Here is a 24,997-nt window from a genome sequence, read left to right as displayed (position 1 = left end):
AGAGTAGATTAGACTGGCGTACAGTGGAATGACATTAAATGTGGGGGCATAGAGTTCAGTGTTAGAAAGCAAAGTGCATTGGTGTAAAGTGTACTGGCATGGAGTGCAGTGGCATAGAGTACAGTGCTGCGGAGTGGCATAGAGTACAGTGGCATAGAATTGAGTTGTGCAGAATAGAATTGGGTGTCTTAGCCTGGAGTGGTGTAGCATGCTTTGACATAGAGTTCAGAGGTGTAGAGTAGAGCCACGAAGAGTGCATTGGCATAGAGTACAGCGGTACAGAGTAGAGAGGAGCGGCATAGGGTGGAGTGGAGGAGAGTGCAGTGGTGTGGAGTGGTGCGGAGTAGAATGGACTGGCATAGAGTGTGGTATTCATGGTGTGGTAGTACACTGCTGTAATAGAAAACACATTTTCAGTTGAAATGACCATTACATTTGCACATACAGTTTTGGTAATAAAACTATATAGTGCACAGATGAAAATGTGTGAAAATTGCATCACCTAGTGTAATGAATTGGTTTGATCATATTAAAGTACTCGTTTCCAACACACTTCAGAAATACCCCAAAATTTGGTTTGTTTGTGCTCATATTTCATTCTGATACATTCTGAAATACTTATACAGTTCATTTAAATGCTGGCATGTGCTAGCACAAAACACTTTCCTGCCCCTAGTATCTAAGAAGATTGTCACATAAATCCTCTCACTTTGCAAGGAAAGAAAGGTAAACAAGTACCCTCAGAAGACAAAGCCTGGCATTTGACCTCGGTCTTTGAAAACACAGCAGATGTGACATGAAAAGAACAATATTTACAGACATGTTTAGGGGAAGGGAGCATTGGGAAGAATACTGTAAGTAAGGTTTGGGCAAGGAAAGGTATGAACTGAAGCTACAGAGACTAAAACAAAATAAACCAGCAAACGGAAAGCAAGAAAATGTGAGTTATAATCCACAAAGACAATGGCAAGCAATGGGCATAATCCATTCCTAGGCCAGTCTTCTGAATGTCCTCAAGATGTCTTTAACAAACCAGACGCCTGCACTGTCTGGTAGGCTGCGACCCAAAAAACACAAAAGGGGGAATTAATGCAGAAGAGAAAGATGGAAGAACAGTGACAAAGGGACACAATCAGGGTTGACAAAGATTGAGTAACAGTGAGACAAAGGAGCAGTGACTGTTCAGTGGTGGATGAAAAAGGCACACTGATAGAGACCTCCTCAATCGGAACCATGGTAGGGTCTTAATGTCTCTGCAGCAGTCCGTTGGCTTTTGAACACACCGGCTCCTCTGCTTATTTTCCGGTGTGCCGGTGGTCCCCACTAAGGTCTTCTTTGGATACCTACAGAGAATAATCTCTGATCTCATATGTGGCAAGGCGTTGCAAGTGAGCATTGGTACATATAAACCAGCATCCTATGATGGCCTGACCTTGAGCTCTACTTCGTGCAGGCACGGCTGCAATGGGATGTAGAGAGGGAGGGTGGATCGGTTAAGGAGAAGCTCAGCAATCTCAGACTCTTGGAGAGGCTATTGACACCTGGGGGTCCACTACAGGGTATGAGTAGACTAGCATGCATAGCAGAGAGCTGCTGGCATAGATACATACAACTATGACGAGGCACACTGCCTTATGTCCCACAATTGCCACTATGGAGTATGTTGCAATCAATGATTGATACTTGTAGGTTATAAGATGTAGGTTTATTAGCTTAGCTGTAGTTTACAGATAAAGCTCTACCATGAGCATCATCCTCCCGCTCAGCCCTTCTCACTCCAACTGTCCACCCATCCAAACACAAACACTGTCATCATTCAAACCACACAATGACCTCATTCACTGGCTGAGCAGCAGGGAACATTAAGGTAGGATGAGGACTTTACTGGAGGCACATGACCTGGAGCCTTGGTGAGAGACAGGGATACTGGAGCTAGAGGACCTATAATGAGATGGAGAAATGCATCCCTTTCAATACCTACAAGATGCTAATGCATTGGAAGCTGGCCAGTTCCTAGCATACAATGCCCTCGTTTTGGAGTTCAGAAACAAATGGACTGTGGGCCAAGAGGTCCTGGGCCTACACTACGGTTTGCAGTGTATCCTGATGCAAGGGCTGGGGATAAAGCTATCACTGTACTATATGCAGCACTGCAGGCCGTGGACACAGGACTCATGCTACAGAGTAGGTATTGCTGGAACTTATGCTTGGGAACTGCCCTAACTGCCAAACAGTGGGCTATAGCACTTGAACAAATTAAGGGGTATCCCGTAATGCCTGGTTGAAGTTCACCCAATTTAATTATCTCCACCACACTTACCTTACACCGCACCATCTGCATAGAATGTCCCCGGAGGTGGGCCCAGTGTGCCCTTGCTGTGGTCATCAGGTGCAACATTTCTCCATATGGTATAGGATTGTCGTCCCTTATCTCAGGTATAGGGACAAATTGTGGAGCATGTGTCCTGGGTGATTGATGTACCATTACCACCTGACCCTTTATGGTGCCTGCTTTGCATCACCAGACACACAAACCGTAATAAACACTACCTTAGACTTGCTAATTTGGCCACAGTTCTCTTTAAACGGCTGATCGCTATGACATGGAAGGCGGCGTTGCCGCCTTCAATTGATTGCTGACTGCATATTGTAATCAGGTGGGCAACTGCTGAGGCTGATGCTGTGGCACGGGACACACTGACACAGAGGCAGATGGGGCTGTAACCCTGTGGGACTCCTACATACTGAGATTCCAGGACAGGTTACATAGCCAGCTTGATCACTGATATGACCCGGAACACCTTCGCCTCTATATACCAGCTGGGGTGCTGGATGGGAAACCACCATTGGAGACCCACTACTGTAGGACTCTACTATTCCAGCATACATGCTTCGGGATGCCTGGCTCTGCGGATAGTACAGGAAGCTCATCTTTACACAGGATGGTGAGTCGATGCTCTTTGGAGCCTCCCCCACCAGGACATTCTACTTGCTGCTGAGCAGGGAGTTGCCCTTTTAGGCTATTTTTCCACTCAGCCTCAGCCCCTTACCCTTAGGTCCCATATTGTTTACAATTGTTATTATGTTACATATATTTTCGATTATCGTTGCAAAACCGTGCTAAATAAATGGCAATAACATGGAGAATGTATAGGCGAAGCCCATCCCATTCATATAGGGGCTACCACGGATGCCAGGAAATGTGACCTAAACATACGCCATCTGTATCTCCATGTTGTTATGAACCTTAATGTTAAATACATGCGATTCTCTGCGTCTTCACGTGTTGACTCTGAGGCCCCTACTTGTTTTATTGCTAATAACTCCTAGACTGTCAATGTAACTGCTCATAAATAAGCCAATAAATATATATTTAAAAAAAATGAAGATTTGATGAACAATCTATGCATAGTTTCTTAACTGCACGCCTGATTCATAGTCATAGGACAGCTGGCCAATGAAACAGAGGTGGCCATGGAATTGTAATGCTGTTGTTTTTCCACTGTGGAGGGATAATTTACGATTTTTTTTTCCAAAGGAAGACCACGCTTAAACACATATCAATCTGTTCTTTGCTTCACTACTTCCTCTACATGAACCATTAGCTGGATGACATTTGCGTAGTGCTGAATGTCCAGCCCATATGTCCTAATAAGTTTTAGTAATAATATCATGTGCCAATGAAAAAGTAAGGGACTAGTCATAGAACCATGAGGTGGAAATCATGCAACCATTTGCAAACACCGTATACTCTGAGATCACATCCCCCTAATTGGAAAACACATGGCAATACCACATCATTTCCACATTATCCTCAATTTCGAGGTGCATACATCAGAATAGTGCAGTAGTACCACACCCAGTAAATACCGCACCTGATGGCTTCCCAGGGCGAGACATTTGAAGAGAGATGATGAGAGGTGAAAGGTGAAAGGTGAAGGAAAAATAAATACAGCGGGAGTGAGATTGTGCATAACGCTCATAAAACGGCAATCAAAACAACCAAAGTGAACTCCAAACCCCTGATTCATCATCCATCTGAGAAATGGCGGTGGGGAGCAGAAAGATACCTCAGTAGCAGAACTTCAAATATGGATTTCCTGGCAGCTTGCTAATTTTGGAGTGATTCAGTGCAAATCGCACATTGATCTAAGTGATACCTCAGCAATCATGCAAAATAAGTAGTGTAACCTAAGGTCTTTGATGCCAAAGGGTACAGGTATATACTTTGTTGTAATTTGGGAGATAGCTTTGCTGTGTGACGACTGTGTCCTGCCAGAGAGTTTTATGCTTCTTTTCATACAGCAAGCATTTCCTTCGTTGTCAGCTTAGTCAGTCATGAGGCGTTACTTTGTAATGCATGTCCAGTGAGAGAGAGCTTTGCACTTCGTTTCCTTCAGTGGATATTCATTCCCTTCCGTGCCATCTGAGTCAGATACTTTGAGGAAGGAGAAACATTGTTGCTCTTTACTTCGCCTCTCATTGTTTATTTTTGGTCCTGCTAGTGCTCCATTCAACTGAATGATTGCGGCTAACACTACCTAAGTTCTTTTTGAAGTTGAGTATTAAACTGATTAATCAGCTTACTCCTTTTCCTGCATATGGCATACTTCTTGGGTATCTTTGATTTATACACATACTGCCTCACGAGGACAAAGTGATGAAGGATATCTAGCACATACTGAAAGCCAAGGCTCTCATAGTATTCCCCTGAAAAGAGTCCATGAAGGTTACATTTGTAGGAGACCCTTTTCTTAAAAAAAAAAAAAGGGTAATAATGCTTTGCGAATTGCACCTTCAGACAAATATTCAGACTCTTGACCTACAGGTCATCAAGGAGATACTGATGTTGAGAATTTAGGGGATCCCAAAATATCTCAAGGTACAACCAACACTGGCTCTCACTCTGTTGCAGTCATTCTAGATGACTAGATGCTTTATGTGCCCCATATTTCCAGCCAGATGTTACCACACACCCTATATCAGCCGAATGGGTTCTTCTGCTTCAGTATCGGAATTTTTTGCCCACTGGTTAAGGAAGCTGATGGGAAATGCGAATGGAAACAAACTCCATGCGGAGTGTCACATACCTGTACTCCCAAATATAGTATTCTCTACTCTTGGAGTTGACCCAACTATGGTGGCTTTTCTTTCCAAAAAAGGTAGAGACCATAGGAAGGGAATATAAAATGCTCTCCATCTTTGCTAGGACAAATCTCTGAATATGCAGGACCTTTAACTCAAATAATGACACTTACTGAAGGCTCAGTTCTCACAGGTGCTCCAATTAATTTGCCTGTTCTCAGGGGATGGAGTAATAGAGCTATTTGTCTGTCTGGCAATGCAAATGCAACTGTATCAGCAGAAAACAAAATATTATCCTCATACAGATTGATTCCAAGTTAGCAGGGATTGCCGAAAGACAACTGAGCCCTGAATCACAAGGTCATTTGAAAACCATGCCATCAAAGACATTGGCCCATAGTTATACTTTTTGACGCAAATCGGCGCTAGCGCGGATTTGCGTCAAAAAGTTTACAGCCGGCTAATACCATTCCAACGTGCCAGCCGGGTGGCTTATTAATGGAATGACGTTAGCCGGCGCTGCGGCCTGGTTAGCATCAAAATAAATAACTCTAACCGGGCAGTGGAGACGTAGGGAAGAATGGGGGTTGTGCATCAAAGAATGGTGCAAGTCAGGTTAGAGTAAAAAATCTTAGCTCTAACCTGACTTTCGCCATTTTTTGACACACAACCCCCATGGAAATTACTCCTGTCTTAACAAAAACAGGAGTCGTGCCCTACTGCCCATGTAGCGGGCCCAAATTAGGCCCCCATGCCACTTAAAAAAAATACTTACGTCTATTTACCTCTACTTACCTACTTACCGTAGGTGGGTCCCCCCATCCATGGGTGTCCTCCAGGAGTGGGCAAAGGTGGCAGGGGGTGTCCCTGGGGGCAGGGAAGGGCACCTGTGGACTGCTTCCATGGTCGAAAACCATGGAAATTAGCCCACAGGTCCCTTAACGCCTGCCCTGACCCAGGCGTTAAAAAATGACTCTAAAATGGTTTAGAGTCATTTTTTAAGGCCCTCCTCCTCCCGTGTGTCATTTTTGCACAGGAGTATAAATAAGGCGCAAAGGCCTTAGAGTAATTTTTTGCCCTGGAACGCCTACCTTGCATCTCATTAACGCATGGTAGGTTTCCACGGTAAAAATATTACTCAAACTCCATAAATTTGGCGCTAGACGGGTCTAGCACAAAAGTATAAATATGGAGTTAAGTTTGCGCCGGATTTACATAAAACAAAATGACGCAAATCCGGCGCAAGCGGAGTATAAATATGCCCCATTGTCTCCTGTGTCCAGACTTTCACTGCCTTGGAAAACGCACAGCAAAATCTAAGGGAAGTTTTTGTAGCAAGTTTTTACTAGAGCCATTCAAGGCAGACCACACTTTCCCTGGATCCCTTAACAGAGCTCATTCAAACCATCCTTTTATGACCCAAGAGGGGGCCATTCCACTGCCTTCAGCGACAGAGTAGGGTATGTGCCATTTTTCTTCAAAGAGAAGGACACTTCCAAGGAAAATTCTAATGTGGCAGAGGGGTTAAGGATGAACATACATGTGGCAATACTGGTAAGCCGGATCAATTCAAAGCTTTCTTCCCTGAGAAATTTGGATGGCAGACTCATCCTGTTTTCCCACAACTGGAGGCTCGTTACATTAGACCAAGGGGTTTTACCACCAATTTAAGGTTACAAGGTAGAACTTTATTCTCACCCACTACAACTAAAACATCTTCTTCCAATGTTTTTCTATGTTATGGAAACAGATTTGATAACATGGAAAATTCAACAAGTGCTTTGCAAAGATGCAACCAAAGGGTTCCTCTTTGTTTCCCAAACCCATTTTTAGCCTGAAAAGCAGACATAGCTTAACATCCAGTCATAAATCTAAAACCTTTGAATAGTTTTGAACTAAACAGACATTTAAAAATGAAAGGGCTATATTGTTTAAGGGATTCCTTACAAAAAGGGAATTGGTTGGCAAAGCTACATCTGAAGGATGCTTACATATCAGTCCCCGTTCATCAGTCTCACAAAAACGTTCTATAGTTTCTCTGGAAAAATGAAAAGTTTCAGTTCAAATTACTTCCTTTTGGCCTCCCATCAGTCCCTTGGTCTTTTAGCAAGCCTGTAATTGCAGTACTTGCATTAGTAAGAGTACATGGGGTCAGGCTAGTCATATAGCTAGACGACATGGTGATGATGACTTTTTCCAAGCAGTTGTTACACACTCAACATCAGTAGGTGCTTACCCTCCTGCAGGAGATAGATTTTGTAATAAATCAGAAGAAACCAATCTTGTTTCCATCTCAGACAATTTTGTTTCTGTGTTTCATCATGCTCTTTAAGGTCAGCACTTTTAAGCCCTCACAAGAGGGCCAAATTAAAAAAGAAAAATATTTGGTCAGTCCTCAAATTACAGACTGTCCTTTCAAAGACTAGCAAAGGTAGTGGGTCTTTTGTGTACATCCACTCAAGCAATCTTTCCTGCTCCACTTTACTATTGAGCACTGTAACGGCTGAAAGCCCTTCATCTTTGCAGTGACCTCCCATACCAAGCATCAATTTTCCTTTCTCCAGAGGAAAGGGAGGAGTTCAAATAGTGGCTCTCCCAGATTGAAGCCTGGAGTGGAAAATCCATTATTGGCCAGGTCCCAATTATCACATTAGAGTCAAATACCTGTAGACTAGGTTGTGGGGCAAGAAGCAGAAAGCTTGTGTACTAAATAGGTTCCACTTATTTAGTCCACCAGGATTGTTCGCTCATGACTACCCATTTTTGGGACTTTTTACGTGCCACTCACAGTAAATTCACAGTTATTGGACTGAGCATGCTAACACCACCAGTGCCACCTTGTATCACATTTTAAGATAAGGTTCCACAGCTAGGGTAAGTGGCAGCGGGTTAAGTGCAAAAAACACACAAGCACACATGCATGCACACATGTTTGGGCTGCGCGTGAGACTAACATGGTACACTGCCCAGTATCTGGCCACAAGTAGCCTGTTGCAGAAGAGGGTTTGCAAAGATTGTTGCTGAGCTGGGGTAGGCTTTATATTATGAATGGGCAATCATAGTGTAGGGTTGTACTGCTTTCTGGAAAATCTGTGGCATTTTCACTAAATTATACATACAGGTGAAATTTGTCCTAGGGTACAGTTTCAGTCCACTTAGGCCTACAGAGTCCAGCAAGGTGCCAAACTGGAGTAAAACATGCACACAGAATTTGAATTTGGAGCCCTCAACACACTTCCCCCACATCTTACAGGGACTTCAGGAACTGTTATCATTCTCTGAGTCAGATCATAATCAGATTCTAGGCCTTTGTCCTCCCTACTTTTTCAAGTTAATTACAATGGCCTCCCCACACAAAAGGAACAATTATCAGTAATTAACAGAATTTCTGAGAAAGTAAGGAATATAGGGGAAAATGTGTATTTTATAATTAGCTTGTCACACTGCACCTGAAATGGGATGGCCCACATCCACTAGAGAAAATGAGGAGGATGTGGGCCAGACCTCTGGAGGTAATATAGTATGGGCTCAGCTTTGAAAGGATCAGGCAGTGATGTCAGCTAGGAGCAGATCTGATCTGAGGCTCTCGGAAGAGCTCTCTACATAGAAAGCTTAGAGTTGCCATTTTGAATTTCAAATGAAGGAACAATGCTTTGTGTTCCTGCTGGACCCTGATTTTAACAAGAAGCACAGGACACTGTATTGGCAGCCTGCAAGACCATTGTGCATTCATAAACTAGCAGATACATCAAACTGTGTGAACCACACTGAACAGACAGGTAATTAAACATGCCACTTAAAGGAGAAAGTTATTGACTGCTGAAATCTGCATTATCATATTGATGGTCTTGATTGGGGCAGAAAAGGAACAGTGGACTTGCCATAGTTGGTTTATTCACGCGGAATTTGAGCTGCAAAGTCTTAAGTATTAGTTTGAATTCAGTTACTGGTCCTGTGGAAAGAGGGATAAAGGTCAAGGAGCCACCAAAACACTACATCAGCCCAATAACCTTTTTAGTATTTTGATTGTATACAGTTGTTTTCTGTGTTGGTTTTGTACCAAATGTTTTTGACGATGTATCTGGCCCAATGGATGATAAACTATATTAACAAATGTCACCAGTATTTTATGTGTATTTTATTAAATACTTGAGATTTTAAATATTTTGGTTGGAGCATAATTGGTTAATGTTTGAGATAGGCCTTGTGTTGATCCACACAGCAAATGTTTGGATTGTAACAATAAGTCCAAGGGAAAACTTTTGTATTGGTTTAGCTGAACCCTGAACCCTATGCCTTTTTAAAAGGGGCTACTCTCTAAATTGTTGATAACATTTTGAATAGTCCCGAAATTCTGTGCAGGAGTGATTGGGCAGGGGTGGAGGGGTGATGTGGCATTGTATGATTGGTCAGAGGTGCCTGGCACCTAAAACTTCGCCCATTGAGAACTCCTGCACAAGGAAGAGGCAGTTGATGAGACCCTGGTCCTGGGAGGTGACGACAACGGAAAGGATGACCAGCCGAAGGAGAAGCCACCTGGTGCTTTGGAAAGATGGACTAAGGACTTTGACTCAAGCTGACCCCGAGGACTAGGATGGATCTCTTCAGAGCCAGTGGTGCCGGCTTTCTTATGCTCCCTTGGGACCAGGTGCGGGAAAAGACACCATTGCCTCCAATAGGTGCCCTGTAAAGTAGGGTCCTTGAGAGTGTGACAAGGAGAGTGTTCTGCTGGCTGGTAGTCATAGAGTTACTCAAGATGACCCCATCAGCAGTAGAGGAGGAGTCCGAAAAAGTCAGCTAGCTGATAAAGGTGGCATGTGGAGCAGAAAATCTAGTTTCCTGAACAATTCACCCCTTTACTGGCAGGAGGCCTGATGAAAATGCTCTGCGTGAATATGCCTCACCACAAGGATCAAAATGAGCACAAAATGAAATGAAATGGCCCAGGCTATGCACTTTTAAAAGAAACTAGAAATGTGCATGTGGTGCTCTGCTAGAAACCTTTCAAATACTCACGGGTGGGCCAGGGTCCAGGTGTCAATGTTTAGCTTCTTTAATTAATTGCTGGGGGAGTGGACGTGTATGGAGCCCCATCGCCAGGATCAACATTACCCCAGGTGCCCCCATCTCCCCAGAGGCGACCCCTGCAAAAAAAGGAGAAGCCCTCATGTTGTCAGTGCATCTGTAATGGGTCCAGAGACCCCATCCCCTGACCACAATTTGGCAAACAAGACCAGGTGCAGTCCCCCCCAATGCCTGTGTCTGGCAGGGTGAGTTACATCAGCCAATTTCCTCCCTGCCTGCCCTCCTCATGGGCAGGGGACTGCATGTTCTCCCTACCCACGGATGGGTGAAGAAAAGAAACTGCTCCAGCCTGACAGGAGTAGGACAAAGTGCTCGATCTGATGCCAGACAGAGCCTGTAGGTGCTCCAGTGGAACCAGGGAACTCAAAACAACAGCAAATTCTGCAGCATGAGGCCACCGACAAAAGCATGTGAACTTGCTCATTAATATTCATTGCTCCCGGCATAGAAGTACCTCATAATGCCCCGTAAGAGGGCTGAACATCTAAATAACTCACTTGTGGGGCAGGGACACTAACACTGTCATGGAGGCTACAAAGAATGCAGAAGCCACCAAAAGAGTTTATTTTGAAAACCTGCCCTTAGTCTCAGGGCTTGTTGAAACAAGGACCCTGGGAGGGGTATTACCCAATTTCAAGCCCAGAGCTGCAGCTTTTTTTTCAGGCTCTGGAGTGCAGAGACACCTGGTGCTTTATTCTATGACTACGTTATGTGGCTTGTAGCAAGTAAAGAAAAACTCAGGCATGTATGTGTTTTTAAATTCAGATGCTTTTTTGATGGCCTAAATATTGAGAAAATAATGTTTATGACTGTTGTACTATCTTCATAATTTAATTGGAGGAATAAGGTTCAAACATGACATGTGGTTGATAACATTATTCTGATGATACCCTGACAATCCAATAGGCCTGCCTTATAGAGATTGACATCCCTATAAGGTGTCATATTGACAAAGGATAACTTATGGTTGCTAGTAATAATGTGGTAATCTCTTGACAAAGCTGCTAGGATTGCCTTATTTAAAATTATACCCCCTTATATTGTTATGTTACGTCTGGTGTAGGTGGGGGTATTGTGACTATGGGGTACAAAACCTCCAAGGGGTGTAGTATGATATGAAGGTGTCATCAAACGTATTTCCATCTACTTGAGATTCATATTTGTAATTTAATGCATAATATTTAGTAATGCAATGTAATAAAGGTGTACAAGAGAGAGTTGTCCTGAACAAAAGCGCACTCACAACTGGTCATTGTGGAATGTAACAAAGTCAGCAACTTACAGAGAATTCTTTGGCATTTTCATTATTTCAGGCCTTGTATTTACAAACATCTCTGGACACGTGTTTCTGGGTTAATCCCTTTTTCAGCAGAGAACAAACATTTCCTTCCTTTTTCAAAAGCAAACTGCCTGGCTGCTCGGCAGATTAAATTGCAGGCACCTGATATCAGATGAATACCAGTTCTTTCCCAGTGGACCTCAAGTGAGCTGCAAAGTGCATCCTGGTAAAGGTAGTCCTGCACATTTTAAAATGTAAAAAAAGGTACTTTACCTTTTCAAAAGAAAAATTACCGAGTGGTGAATCATATATTGAGAAATTAATTGCATGCAAGAGAATTGGGGTTGCTAGCCCACACCACCTCCTCTGAGTAGGCCTTGCACTGCCCTGCTTCACTACTCTGAGAGAGTTAAGTGCCACAATGGAGTTCTTGGTTCCCAGTAATAAGACAATTGCGGACTTCAAATCAAATCAAATCAAATCATAATCAGCATTATTCATTTTTTTTGTTAAACTCATAAAAACACACGATAAAAGACTGTGATAAATAGTTAAGAAAGAAAAAAAGAAAAACACCAAATTATTTGCAGATAGAATATACGTTAACTCTCTCTTCCCTAAAAATGTATCATGTTTCTATGCCTTAAAATAGCCCATATAAACGTAGACATAACATTGCAGATATAAATAATTTGCAAAGACAGTAAAAACACATAGGCTGGATGACATTGTACCAAATCCATGGATCTCAACAATGGTAGCAGCAGTGCCATTGTTTGTGTCTTATACAAGTTACAGAATAAAACTATGTGAAAGGTGCTTTGGTCTGTCTCCTTATCACATGGGCATCTATCCATAGGCCACAACCATTCATTTATAGTTGGAAAGCTCACCAAGTGATGAAAGATGTCCAATCTAAACCTAGTTCTGCAGCTAGTTCTGCAGATAGTCTTAGTTCTTCCAAATGTGACAGGCACTCATTCTTCAAGAATTTCCTTGCTACAGTCCTTAGAGTTTCAGGTTTATAAAAATAGTATTGATGCCCCAGATCGGTCATAAAGTTCTTGACATATTCTAACCACTGTACTCGTCCTACACAAGAGGACCTAAGACAATCCCCAATAATCTCTTGATTCAGTTAATTGTGCTCAGAGGTCCATAACCTTGTGCCATAACAAGATCAGCTGATCTTAGCTAGATTCGAGATAAAAGAAACCCCTAGTTCAGCATGGCATACATAGGATGGGCTACTCTGTGCAAGAGAAAGGAGGTACTTCAAAAATGTGTTCCCAATAACTTGCAGGGATTCGTTTTTTACATACCCCCATAGGCCTGCCCCATACAGAGCTGTTGACATACATTTAGCCTTATAGAATGTTAATAGCTTCCAGAGGGGTTTCTTTCAACGCTTGTTGGCAAAGCTATACAACGTTGTAACAGTTTTCTGGAAATGTAACCTCCTAGTTTTAATTGCCATCAGCCATGATCCCCAATTGCTGTCAGTCATGATCCCCAAATATGAAAAGGAATTGATATTTTCAATTCTAGTGTCTTTTATCATGATACTGTGAGATTTTGATATCTATTTCCCAAACCTCATAGCAAATGTCTTACTTTTATTGACTGGTAGCCCTAACAAAATGTGTTAATAAGTGTTGTAGCGTGAGAGGAGTACGTGCCATGATCACAGCATCATCAGCACATAGCAAGGCTGGGATAGGGCGGTATTCCATTTGGGGCACGCTTTTACAGTCAGCAGTTAATGTACTACCCAAGCTATTAACATATAAATGAAAAAGCATCCCTGTCTTACTCCCCTCGCTATGCTGAATGGCTGGGCGCATTCACCCGATAATCTATACCGCACTCAAGCCCTACAACCCTAATACGTTTGCCTAAGGAATTGTATAATCTGAGGGTCTATCCTCAGATTCATCATAATAACTCACAGCTTATTGTGAATTATATAATCAAACAAGGCTGACAAATCAACAAAAGCCAGGCATAATCTACCTTGTTTGATAGTACAATATTTCTCAATCAGCATCTTGAGATTAAGGCCCTGCTCAACAGTCCCCACTCCAGCTCGAAACTTGTACTGTAAGATAAGACGCTCTTCTCCTGCGCCCAATCTTGTAGTCTATCCAGGATAATGCGACCAGCCACTTTGAACATACAGCCTAATGAAGAGATTAGCCAGTAAAAAGTTGGACTGTGTCTGTCCCCCTTTTTAAAAATTGGCACAGTAAGAGATTTTCTCCAAGACCCCAAAAAAACAACTTGACAGCACACATTTAGGACTTGGGTGAGCAATGGTCCTCAAAAACTAGTGTTGGCTTTAAATATGTCTACAGGGATAAAATCTGGCACCGACATTTTACCACCTTTACTTGCATTTACAGCAGTGATAACTTCTTCCAAGGTGAATGCAAGATTAATTGGAAAGTTAACAGCAGCAAGAGAACAGCTATCAGGGACCTCATAATTTACTAAACAAAGCCTATCAGAAGGGTTCGAATAGATGGCCAAAAAGTGCGAGATCCAATCTGCCTCGCTAATTGTAATATCCAGGCGTGATCTGTCATCTGGCCTAAGATAAGGAGAATTAATTGCACACCAAAAGGAGGTAGAATCTTTACTGAGGATGGCGTCTTGCAATTTATCACACAGTTCTTCTTTCAGCACTTTTTTCCTCTGTTTTAAAACACGATTATAGATTTTCCCAACAGCCCGTATTTCGTGAATACATCGTGGGCTTTTATGTAAGGGTGATTTCAATATGCTATGGGCTATTAATTTATAAATTAAAAAGGAAGGGTGCCAAAAAGCATCCCTACCTTACGCCCCTCCCTATGCTGAATGGCTGGGCACATTCACGCGATAATCCATACCTCACTCTAGCCCTACAACCCTAACACATTTGCCTAAGGAATTGTATAATCGGAGGGTGTATCCTCAGATTCATCATAATAACCCACACCTTATTGTGAATTACATAATCAAAAGAGCCTGACAAACCAACAAAAGGCAGGTATAATCTACCTTGTTTGATAGTACAATATTTCTCAATCAGCATCTTGAGATTAAGGCCCTGCTCAACAGTCCCCACTCCAGCTCGAAACCTGTACTGTAAGATAAGATGCTCTTCTCCTGCGCCCAATCTTGTAGTCTATCCAGGACAATGTGACCAGCCACTTTGAACATACAGTCTAATAAAGAGATTAGCCAGTAAAAAGTTTGACTATATCAGTTCCCCTTTTTAAAAATTGGCACAATAAGAGATTCCCTCCAAGACCCCAAAAAAACAACTTGACAGCACGCATTTAGAACTTGGGTGAGCAATGGTCCTCAAAGACTAGTATTGGCTGTAAATAAGTCTACAGGGATAAAATCTGACTCTGGCATCTTACCACCTTTGCTTGCATTCACAGGAGTGATAACCTCTTCCAAGGTGAATACAAGATTAATTGGAAAGTTAATAGCGGCAAGGGAACAGCTATCAGGGACCTCATCATTTACTAAACATATCCTATCAGACGGACTCGAATAGATGGCCAAAAAGTGTGAGATCCAATCTGCCTCGCTAATTGCAATTTCCAGGCGTGATCTGTCATCTGGCCTAAAATAAGGAGAATTAATTGCACGCCAAAAGGAGGTAGAATCTTTACTGAGGATTGTGTCTTGCAATTTATCCCACAGTTCTTCTTTCAGCACTTTTTTCCTGTTTTAAAACACGATTATAGTTTTTCCTAGCAGCCCGGATTTCGTGAATACAGCATGGGCTTTTATGTAAGGCTGATTTCAATATGCTATGGGCTTTGGTACAGGATTCATCAGACCACTCCTTTTTCTTATTATTGCTACTATCCCTGCTGACAACCACCAGTCCATCCTTAATGCCCCTAGCAATCCTCTGGAAACCCTCAATAATGTCCTCAGGATTAGTGCCCATATCTAGACATTTCTCAAAAGCCTGTTTATTACCACAAATCAACTTTTAAAAAAACGCCTGCAAATCAATTTGTGACTGTCACAAGGTATAGCCATTATGTCTTGCGATATCCATGTCACCCACTGTGCAATAGTTAGAATGTAGCACCTGAGCTGACCAATCCTTGGACACTACATCCAAGTCTATACTCACAGGGTATAGTCACTGCATGCAATAGTATGGGCAATACAATTTCCAACCCTTGCGGCATGTCTGTATGTAACCAATATATAATCTATCACCAAATTTTTCCATTGTCCATTAAATGTATACGTAAATGGAACTGGCGGGGAACAGATCTCATTACAGAATGCTAAATCAATATTGAAAAGAAACTCATTCAGTTTGTCACCAAAGAGAGAGTGTATGAAATGTGAATGCCCATCGTTCTCACTTTATCTTAAGCCACAAATCTTTTCTGATCACTTGGGTCATAATTCAACGTTAAAGTCGCCACCCCACAGGAACACCACATCCTTATAAATCCCATTCCTGATAGCTTCAGAATCCTCTTTTAATAGAGTAGGAACTGATTTTACCTCTGCCTTCAGGGTGTTGTTATAGAAATTAATTAATGTCAACACACATGTGGCTGAAAATTCAGCAATTACAATCTGATAAAAAAATTGTAGGACCAACATAATTATGCTGGAAGCCATCAGGAAGTTTGAGATATCAATACAAATTGCCCCCTTCGCTCTCCCTGAACTTGATGGCACAGCCGGGGTATGAAAGGTTCTGAAGCCATTTAGATGGATTGGGTTTACTGCCCAAGTCTCTTGAAAGCAAAGTATGTCAAAATTGTTTACAAATTTGCATCAGTCTGCTATGAACAATTTTGACAGCACACCTGCCACATTCCAGAACGCTACCTTTGTCTTCTCTATACCAAATACAGCACTAGTAACAGGAAGAACTTCCGTGAGGTTATGACTTAACACTATCCCATCGTCAGGGAATCTGTGTGGGAAGATTATTGCGCCATTGCCATCGGGACTATTAAGCTCTTCCTGCTGATCACCTTTTAAACCAGAGGAAGACACCACCCTGTCCTCCTTCAAGGGGGTTGCAATCATATCAAGCCAATCTACATCTTCTAACCTTCAAGACTTAAAAAACGGTTTCTAGTAGTGAACGGGGAAAATCTTACACCCAGGCTTGAGGGATGTTTAGACACTTCCTGCATGCCATAAGATTGATAAAGATAATCAAGGGTCAAAATCGATATACAATTTGGCATCACATCATGCAACCATACTCTGCTTAGTATGGTTTCTACCAGGCGTGGAGTTTTAATGGACATGATCACAATACCTCCTTGTAGTTTTTTCTGTCCCGTCCTCACCCATTTCACTCTCCTAATCATTTTAATGTCCTCAAACAGTTCTTGTGAGAGCCCGGATTTCTCCCCTAGCCAATGTATGGCTTTATTCGTCAGTTATATCCATGTTTCCCTAGCCCCCACCTCTGGAGGGAGGGTTGGTACATTAGCCAACACTACCATATACGGCGATGCAGCGGGAGGTAAACCAGAGTATTCTAAGGCTTTTCCTACCTTATCAGCAATGACCGTATTCGTTCTAGACTCCTGTTCTGATGCTATAGGGCTGTGTTCCTTGTTTAATCCAACTCTATTAGTAAGTGCAGTCGGAACAGATTGTCCACCCATGCTCTAATTACCAGGCAATATACATCCTACCATCTGATGCACTGCATCCTCCGCTATGCGCTATGTTGACCTTTAACTGTTTGCGGGACAGATCTCTGTTGTGTGTGCTGACAAATAGGACATTGCAAAATTACAGTTTTTATAAAATCTAGGGGAATGTGCATCCCTCTAATCTCTGCCCACCTGTAAGTGGCTTTTTCTCCCAGGTGTCCACATTTTTGGTGCACCCATTTAGCCATCCCCACCATGTCAGAACCTGGTATTGCCACTTCTGTCTCTGACATTTTGGCTTTATCGTCTGCAAGGGAATTGAACCAGCGTTCTTGTGAGTCAATGGGACAATGAGCATCCACATGATAGACGGTGACTTTACTCTGTTCTAACATTTCCCAAATTTCCTGCTACAACTCTTTCCCCCACACCTCCTTTGAATGGATAAATCAGTTATGTGCATGCCATGTGGGAAGCCAAGTGGCTAACCCATTGGCAGTGGACCAAGAATCAGTGTAAATATGACAAGTCCCAGGCAGCTCTTGCTTTAGAGCCTGATACACAGCATACAACTCTGCATATTAGCTACATTTTCCTTCTCCTGTGGTGGTCAGCAACTTTTTGGTAACTGGATTGTATGACACTGCTGTCTAATGTCTTTTGGTACCCACATATTTGGATGAACCATTGGTGAACCATACATGTTTCCTATCCTCAGGGGACAAGGATTCAAATGGTGCACCCCATCTTACTGGTGACTCCTTTGCCTGTGGTACCTCCTGCACCCTCTCCTCATCCTGTACAGGGTCTTGTGACACCTGTTCATGTAGGGCTGCAGTGCCTGCCGGTCCTAAGAGAGCTGTGTCTTGTATGTACCATTTCCAGCATATGATGCTAGCCTCTTGTGCATGTCCTATACAGTGAGATTTAGGTGAACTCATCACCCACTGCATAATTTGTATTTCAGGTATCAGATTTACATTATGACCTAGTGTTATTTGCTCAGTATCCACTGGAGTCCAATAACAGGCCAAAAGCTTTTTTTCAAAAGGAGTATAGTGCTCCCCAGAGTCAGGTAGTGTTCTAGTCCAGAATCCCAGGGGTACCCTCGTCCTTCCCTGTTTCTGCCAAACACTCCAGTTTGCATATTGTCCCTGAACAGTTACATGTAACTCAATGTCTCCCTCCTGCACTGGCCACAAGTCTAAGGCCTGTTGAATTGCTTCCTTTGCCAAATCAAAAGCACACTTCTGCGCTTCACCCCATTCAAACTCATGTTTCTTCCTTGTCAATTTGTGCTGTGTCTCCTGCTTAGTGTGGGGTGTGGCAAGCTCGAGAATCTTTTGCTTTGCTTATGGTAACACCTCTCTGTGTCGCTGATTCCACTGAATGCCTTGAAGTTTCACATTTTGAGATGGTCTGCAAGAGTTCCACTACTCTCTCCAACTGAATCTGCACCTGTTCTTCTGTCTCTCCCTGAATCATCACATCATCAATGTAATGAGTCAGTTGCAAACCTGAAGTGACAGATACTTCATCCAGGTGCTCTGCCACCTGCCGGTGACAGATAGTGGGAGTATGTATGTACCCCATTGGCAAAGATAACATTTTAAATTGCCTTCCGCAGTCGGAGAATAAAAATTGCTCTTGACATTCTAGTGCCAATGGTATAGAAAAAAACGCATTGGCAATGTCGATAGTGGCATACCATGTCCCTGTATGTTTCTGTATTCTTTCAATCAAAGTGATGGTGTCTGGGACCGCGGCTGTCAAAGGAGGAATATGTTCATTCAGCTCGCAGTAATCAACTGTCATTCTGTACCACCCATCAGTTCATTTAACTGGCCAGAGGGGATTGTTACATTCAGTAGTAGTTGGAGCTATTACACGAGCCTCAACAATGTTTCACTTATTTCATCATGTCCTCCAGGAATGCAGTACTGTTTCAAATGAACTACTTTAGTTGCCAGGGGCACCTTCACCGGAGGAATTTTTAAACAACCCACTTTCATGGTAGCTACTGGAATGTATCTTTTTATTCCAAACTGATAACAACTATCATCCAAATACAAAGTCATTCCTTTCAAAATGTCAATTCCCACTATGTATTCCAAGAGAGGCAAAATCAGCACAGTATATTCTCTTTTTGATGTTCTCCCTTCTTTCATTTGTACTGTGGTTTGTAGAGTGGGGGTCTGCCTTCCCCCCGACCCTGTGATGGTGTAATGCGGTCCTATAAAATTCTTCCGGTTTCCATAATTCAAAGAGGCCTCTGCTCCAGTGTCAACTAAGGCTCGAACTTTTTGCACATTTTTGTGTTTCCAATGTATTTCTAAATTAACATGAGGTCTGTTATCTCGACGAGCCCAACGTTGTACCGGAGCTTGGCCAGTTTCCTAGTCTAATTTAAACCTGTCAACTTTTGCTCAAGTGAGGTCTGGATATATGCTTTCATACTTGCGAGCAGGCTTGCTCCGTCTCTGTTCTCAAAAGTTAACCAGTCACTGTCTAGGTTTCCCTCACTCTCTTATGAGGAACATTTGTTCTCCCTTTCCTTTCCTTCCCTTGATATCTGTGACTGGCTCTGCGTTTCACGCTTGTAATCTTGGTTGTTTATCTTTTTGCTGCTTTCCTTTCAATCTAAGCCCCTTTTACGGTACATTTCACACAAGCTTTTGGTATCTGTCCCATCAATCTGTTCTTTTTTGACACCATCTTTTAGTAGCACCGTAAACATGTCTTTTCTAGACACTCTGTTGTTATCTGTGCAACCCTCAGACCTTGAAGAGCTCTCAGGTTTATCCCAAATTCCTAATTCACCTAACTATCTGACCGATTCTAGTACATCTTTCAAAGCCTGCACTGTCTGATTGAATATTAAAGTCATAGTTGCTTGTTTATAGGCAGGTGGAGCAAGGCAGATTATTTTATTTCTTATTGGCACAGTAAGCAGTCCATCTAACAATTGGTGTGCATTGCCTAAGAAAATGACAGATTTCTTTGCCTCCTACTTAATTCTTTGCATTGCATCACGTAAAGTATACCAGGGTTTTTCATTGGGAGGCCACTCTGAATCAATGGAGTACTTCAGATTACATCCATCAACAACTAGTTGTAACAAAGTAGTCTGGTGTTGTCCTTGAAATGCCCTAAATTGTTCCTGTATTACTGGATCAGAACTTAGAGTACAGAACTTACAAGATTACTCAACATCTAACATAACACCAGAAGCACCAGTTTCAAACACCTCACAACCCAAGCAAGTAGGGACTCCCTGTTCTCTGTTTAAAGCAATCCATGATGTAATTTACTTCTTGCTGAGTGTAATCTTCTAAAGCATGTAGTGCAAATCCTGTTGGATCTTATGGGGTATGCTGCAATTATCGTCTAAATATTGGCTGTACACGCACTACATTCTGCTCCTGTAGGTCCTCCTGTTCCCCATCTTTTTCACTCTCCTTTTTCCACGGATCACTGCTGGTGCAAACTCTATCAATCCAAGACGAATCTGGGCACCAATCCAAACCAGCATTAGCACTGACCAAATGGACCTTTTATTGATTTATCCTTCTTCTACATTTACAATATTTGTTTTGAGCTACTTTTATTGTAGCACGTTCTGCAATGGTTTGATACGTGTCTGCCTTATCTTGCAATAATTTATTTTGGCAAGACAACATAGTAACACTATTCTTTGAATCCACAAGCTGCTTTTCCAGTTGTTCATTTACCCTTTCTAACTGTTTACATTTTTCATGCATTTTTCTGTAGGCAGACAAAAGTATCCACCCCCGTCTGCCAAGAACTGATAGATCATTCCCTTCAACAGGTACTTTTCTCAAGCAAGATAAAACATCAGCTAGTTCTGCTTCATTCAAACATTCATCCCAGCTTTCTGATAAACCAGCAAAATGTGAAAATGCACTAGTTAACTCACCATAAGGTGCGCAGCACCTTCCAGGAATTTGAAAACCACTCTTTTCATACACGTTTTTAGAAGCAGATGTTTTAGTTTTCCTGCTAAACATACTTTCACTTTTAAATGTACACTTTTAATCTACAAATCCTATCCTGCTGACTATGCCAAAGTGTTTTGCTTTACTTTTGACTGAGCGAAAATATATGCACTGAAAGGAGTCAAAAAGATTCCCTGGAATGGACTTTTTAATCTGAAGAAGACATTTATTATAGCTTTTCACAAGGTTCGTGAAGAAAGGCTTAAATAGCAAAATGTGTACTTTTAAAATGTGCAACAATGAAGTAAGACCATATATAAAGAATCCTTAACCTATAAACAGCAAATATATACAGGCTAGAATACAACCACTGATATTGATACAAGAACATATATTCTAATTTTGACACAGTCTTCTCAACTCTTTTGAAAGGGAAGCAGCGGCACTGGCAATTCGCCAGTGGGTCTGGGAGTTTCCTCAATGGGATCAGGAGCGCAAGCTGCCAATGATTATTTCCGAAACTTATACTAGTATATGTAGGGATAGTCTAGGGGCCAGACCAACTAAACAGCAACACCAAAGTACTTCCAGAAAGGAGAGTATTAGGCAAGCACAATAGAGCTCTAAAAATGCTGGGATAAACAAAAACAAAATAAAGAAACCAAAGAGTAGAATCTCCGCAACTGGAGACCTCAGAAAAATGATATAATCTTAGAAATGGGGAAACTTGAATGACTCCTGCTAGATATCAATAAATTGATAGTCGCCCATCTTGTTCCTTCCAGGACACACTCGATAAACGGAGTGACAGAGGGGACGGTCAGAAATCCGAAGCGACTGTGTGAAGCTGAAAAAGGGCTCAAAAGGTTGCAGCAATATCAGTCAAAGATGTCACATATATTCATAACGTTGTTGAAGAACAGGAAAGATCAGTGACTCTGCTAGACAGCGCAGCAGAGGTCATGATATGCCTCCAGAATCTTATATATCTTCTGGATGTGAGACCGACTAACAACTTCCTTGAAGTTGAAACAGCAGACAGACGTATCTCCCCACTCAACAGGGTACACAAATTAAACATTCAGATTGAGGGAGACATAGAGCTAATAAAGTTATCTTCTGGAAAGGGTTAACACTAAGTTATGACATTGGCAGAAAAGGATTGCCCACCCGAATTTATCTGTCTGATCCACAAGGGGAAGATGTTTTTTTGTTTTCTTTCTTGGTCCTAGTTCAGACACAGCAAAAGAAGCCTATGCCGCAGATCGGGCATTGGCACAGGCTCCACCGCTGTACCACTACCATGTAGGGTGGGACAAAGATTCCCCCAAAAATGTTTTCCCAATTAGATCAACTCCACAGATCCAGCCTCAATATCCAATGAAATATGAGGCTAAAGCATCAGTGAAGGAAATTCCCAAAGAACCTGAGAACCAAGGAGTAATTGAACCCAGCATCTCTGCAATGAATAACCCTTTATTTCCCACAGCAAAACCTGCATTCATATAGAATAGTCTTAGATTATAGACATTTAAACAATCACACAGGCACATTTGCAATACAAAATGCACACAGCACAGCACTTATTAACAACTTAGTGCTTACAAAATACAAAGCAACCCTGGATATTTCCAATGGGTTTTTTTCTGCCACAATAAAGTGCCTGAAATCCAGGGTTTAAGAGCCTTCAGTGTGCTTGGCTCTCAAAGGAAATTTTGCCATTTGCCCCATGGGTATAAGACCACCCCTAGATTGTTCTCTGCCCTTGTAACATCAACATTACATGATATTGATGCCCGTTGTCCTATGTGGATTACATCTATTTCACAGATAACAACCTCAAGGCACATTTAGCCCGGGTGGATGCATCATTTTAGGATTTTCTGCCTAAGGCTTAAATTCAATTTTAATAAAACCAAAATTGCTTTTCTTAGTGTCCTATTCCTAGGATACAAATTATCTGATGAGGGCAAGAGCCTAGACCTGCACTTTCTAGAAAAATGCATTCAATTTCAACTTCCAAACACCAGTAAGAAACAACAGTCATTGCTGGGTTTCTTCAATTCTGGCAGAACATACATTCCTGACTGCACGTAACCTCTTTATGATCTAATTTGTCCAGACATTCCAAGTAAACACTGGACACCTGAATACACATGCATTCTCAAAGCATTACAATAAGACATGCTAGAAGCACAATACTTACACAAACATGACAGCAACACAAGTTTAGTCATCAGAATAATTCCTGAGGCTATCGGGTTCACCTATGTCACATTTAACCAGGGTAGCGCGGTGCCCATAGCCTACAAATCACATTTGTACTCCAATGCAGAACAACAATTCGCACCAACAGAAAAAATACTGACTGCTGTACAGATGACTATCATTAAGGAGAGGCCACTTTCCAAGGGAAATTCATCATTGTTGTTACCCCGGTACCATCCCAGCCCTTGAGGTTGTCACTAAAGCCAGCGTCTGAAAATGCAAAAGTATTACATCCATGTTGGATTCAATGGGAAACCTCCCTGACTGCCACTGAGGTTGATTATATTTTTTAACAAAAAAAAAAGGAGGGCTTAAGTAGTGAGAGGTTATAAAGTCTAAAAAAATGGTCCTGTGCATGATACTTCCATATAAATCACAAAACACCTAGATGCACAGTTCATCAAAACGGTAACAAACACTTAACCCTATGAGGAGACAAGCCCGATGATGAAGCATGTCACCAATTGGTGAGTGAGGGCTCTTGTTCCAAATATTGGATGTTCACAAGGATCTGTTTTTCTTTTTATTTTTCTCTTCTTGTCTCCTCATAGGGTTAAGTGTTCATTACCCTTTTGTGGAAATGTGCATCTAGGTGTTGTGTGATTATATTTTTAACCCTAAACTTCAGACCCAAGAATTCCTTCAATATGAATAAGAGTACCCCATGTCCACTTACAACTTGCCTATTGACCAATATTGGATCATTATTTACACTGATGGCTCAGCACAACCAGCTGTAGGTACTAAGCACCAATACTCTGCCACTTGAGCAGCTGTTGGCAGGGTAATGAGTGATGGTAGATTCAACCCTCAACATACCTAAATGCAGACCCTAGGGAGCTGCACAGCACAACTTGCAGAGCTCAAGGCTCTAATTTTGGCACTGGAACATACGGCTCCTGAACTTTTTACTTAGATTATATGCGATTTATACTACTGTATCCAGTCCTACAATGATTACTTACATCATTGGCGCCTAAACCGGTTCAGAGACTCCAAAGGGAACACCATCAAACAAACACTTGTAGGGGAGCGTAGCAGATCTTAAAGACAGGCTACCAAAAGCCCCTGCAGGTCATACATTGGACCATAAACTATAGTAGTATATATTGTAGGAAATACTTTGGCTGATGAAACTGTCAAATCTGTAGTATCTAGGCCTTCTGTTGCTGCAAGTCCCCGTTCACATACAAGACTGGATGATGAGACACTGGCTGCTGTGAAAGCCTCAGCTGATGGCAAGCCTTTAGCAAAAGCATACTTTGCAAAATATTCCTACCAGCTCAGTGCCCAAAATATTGCATTTGCAACTATTTCAGGGGAGGGTGATCATGTGATCCCCAACCAAGCCCAGGGATTATTGAAGCAGAGAATGAGGGTGTTTCTTCTGCCAATGTGTGTACCGGGACAATTGAGGTCCCTCACAACCTGATGGTGCAAACAATTACATTTTAGTCACTGTTGACTGATGTTCCAGATTCCTATGGGTATGGCCACAATGATCAGCTGACGCCAGAACTGTTATTAAAGATTTGCAAGTCTTCATCAGCACATATGTGGTTGCAGCATTCCAGTCGGACCAGGGCCCTGCCTTTCCCTACAGAGCATACAGGGACACCATGGAAACAATGAGTGTTGAATTCCATTACTCCTCACCATACCATCCTGAGGGT

The sequence above is a fragment of the Pleurodeles waltl genome, chromosome 1_2 (assembly GCF_031143425.1).
Source record: "Pleurodeles waltl isolate 20211129_DDA chromosome 1_2, aPleWal1.hap1.20221129, whole genome shotgun sequence".
NCBI classification, from domain to species: domain Eukaryota; kingdom Metazoa; phylum Chordata; class Amphibia; order Caudata; family Salamandridae; genus Pleurodeles; species Pleurodeles waltl.
This window is presented reverse-complemented; position numbering follows the sequence as displayed.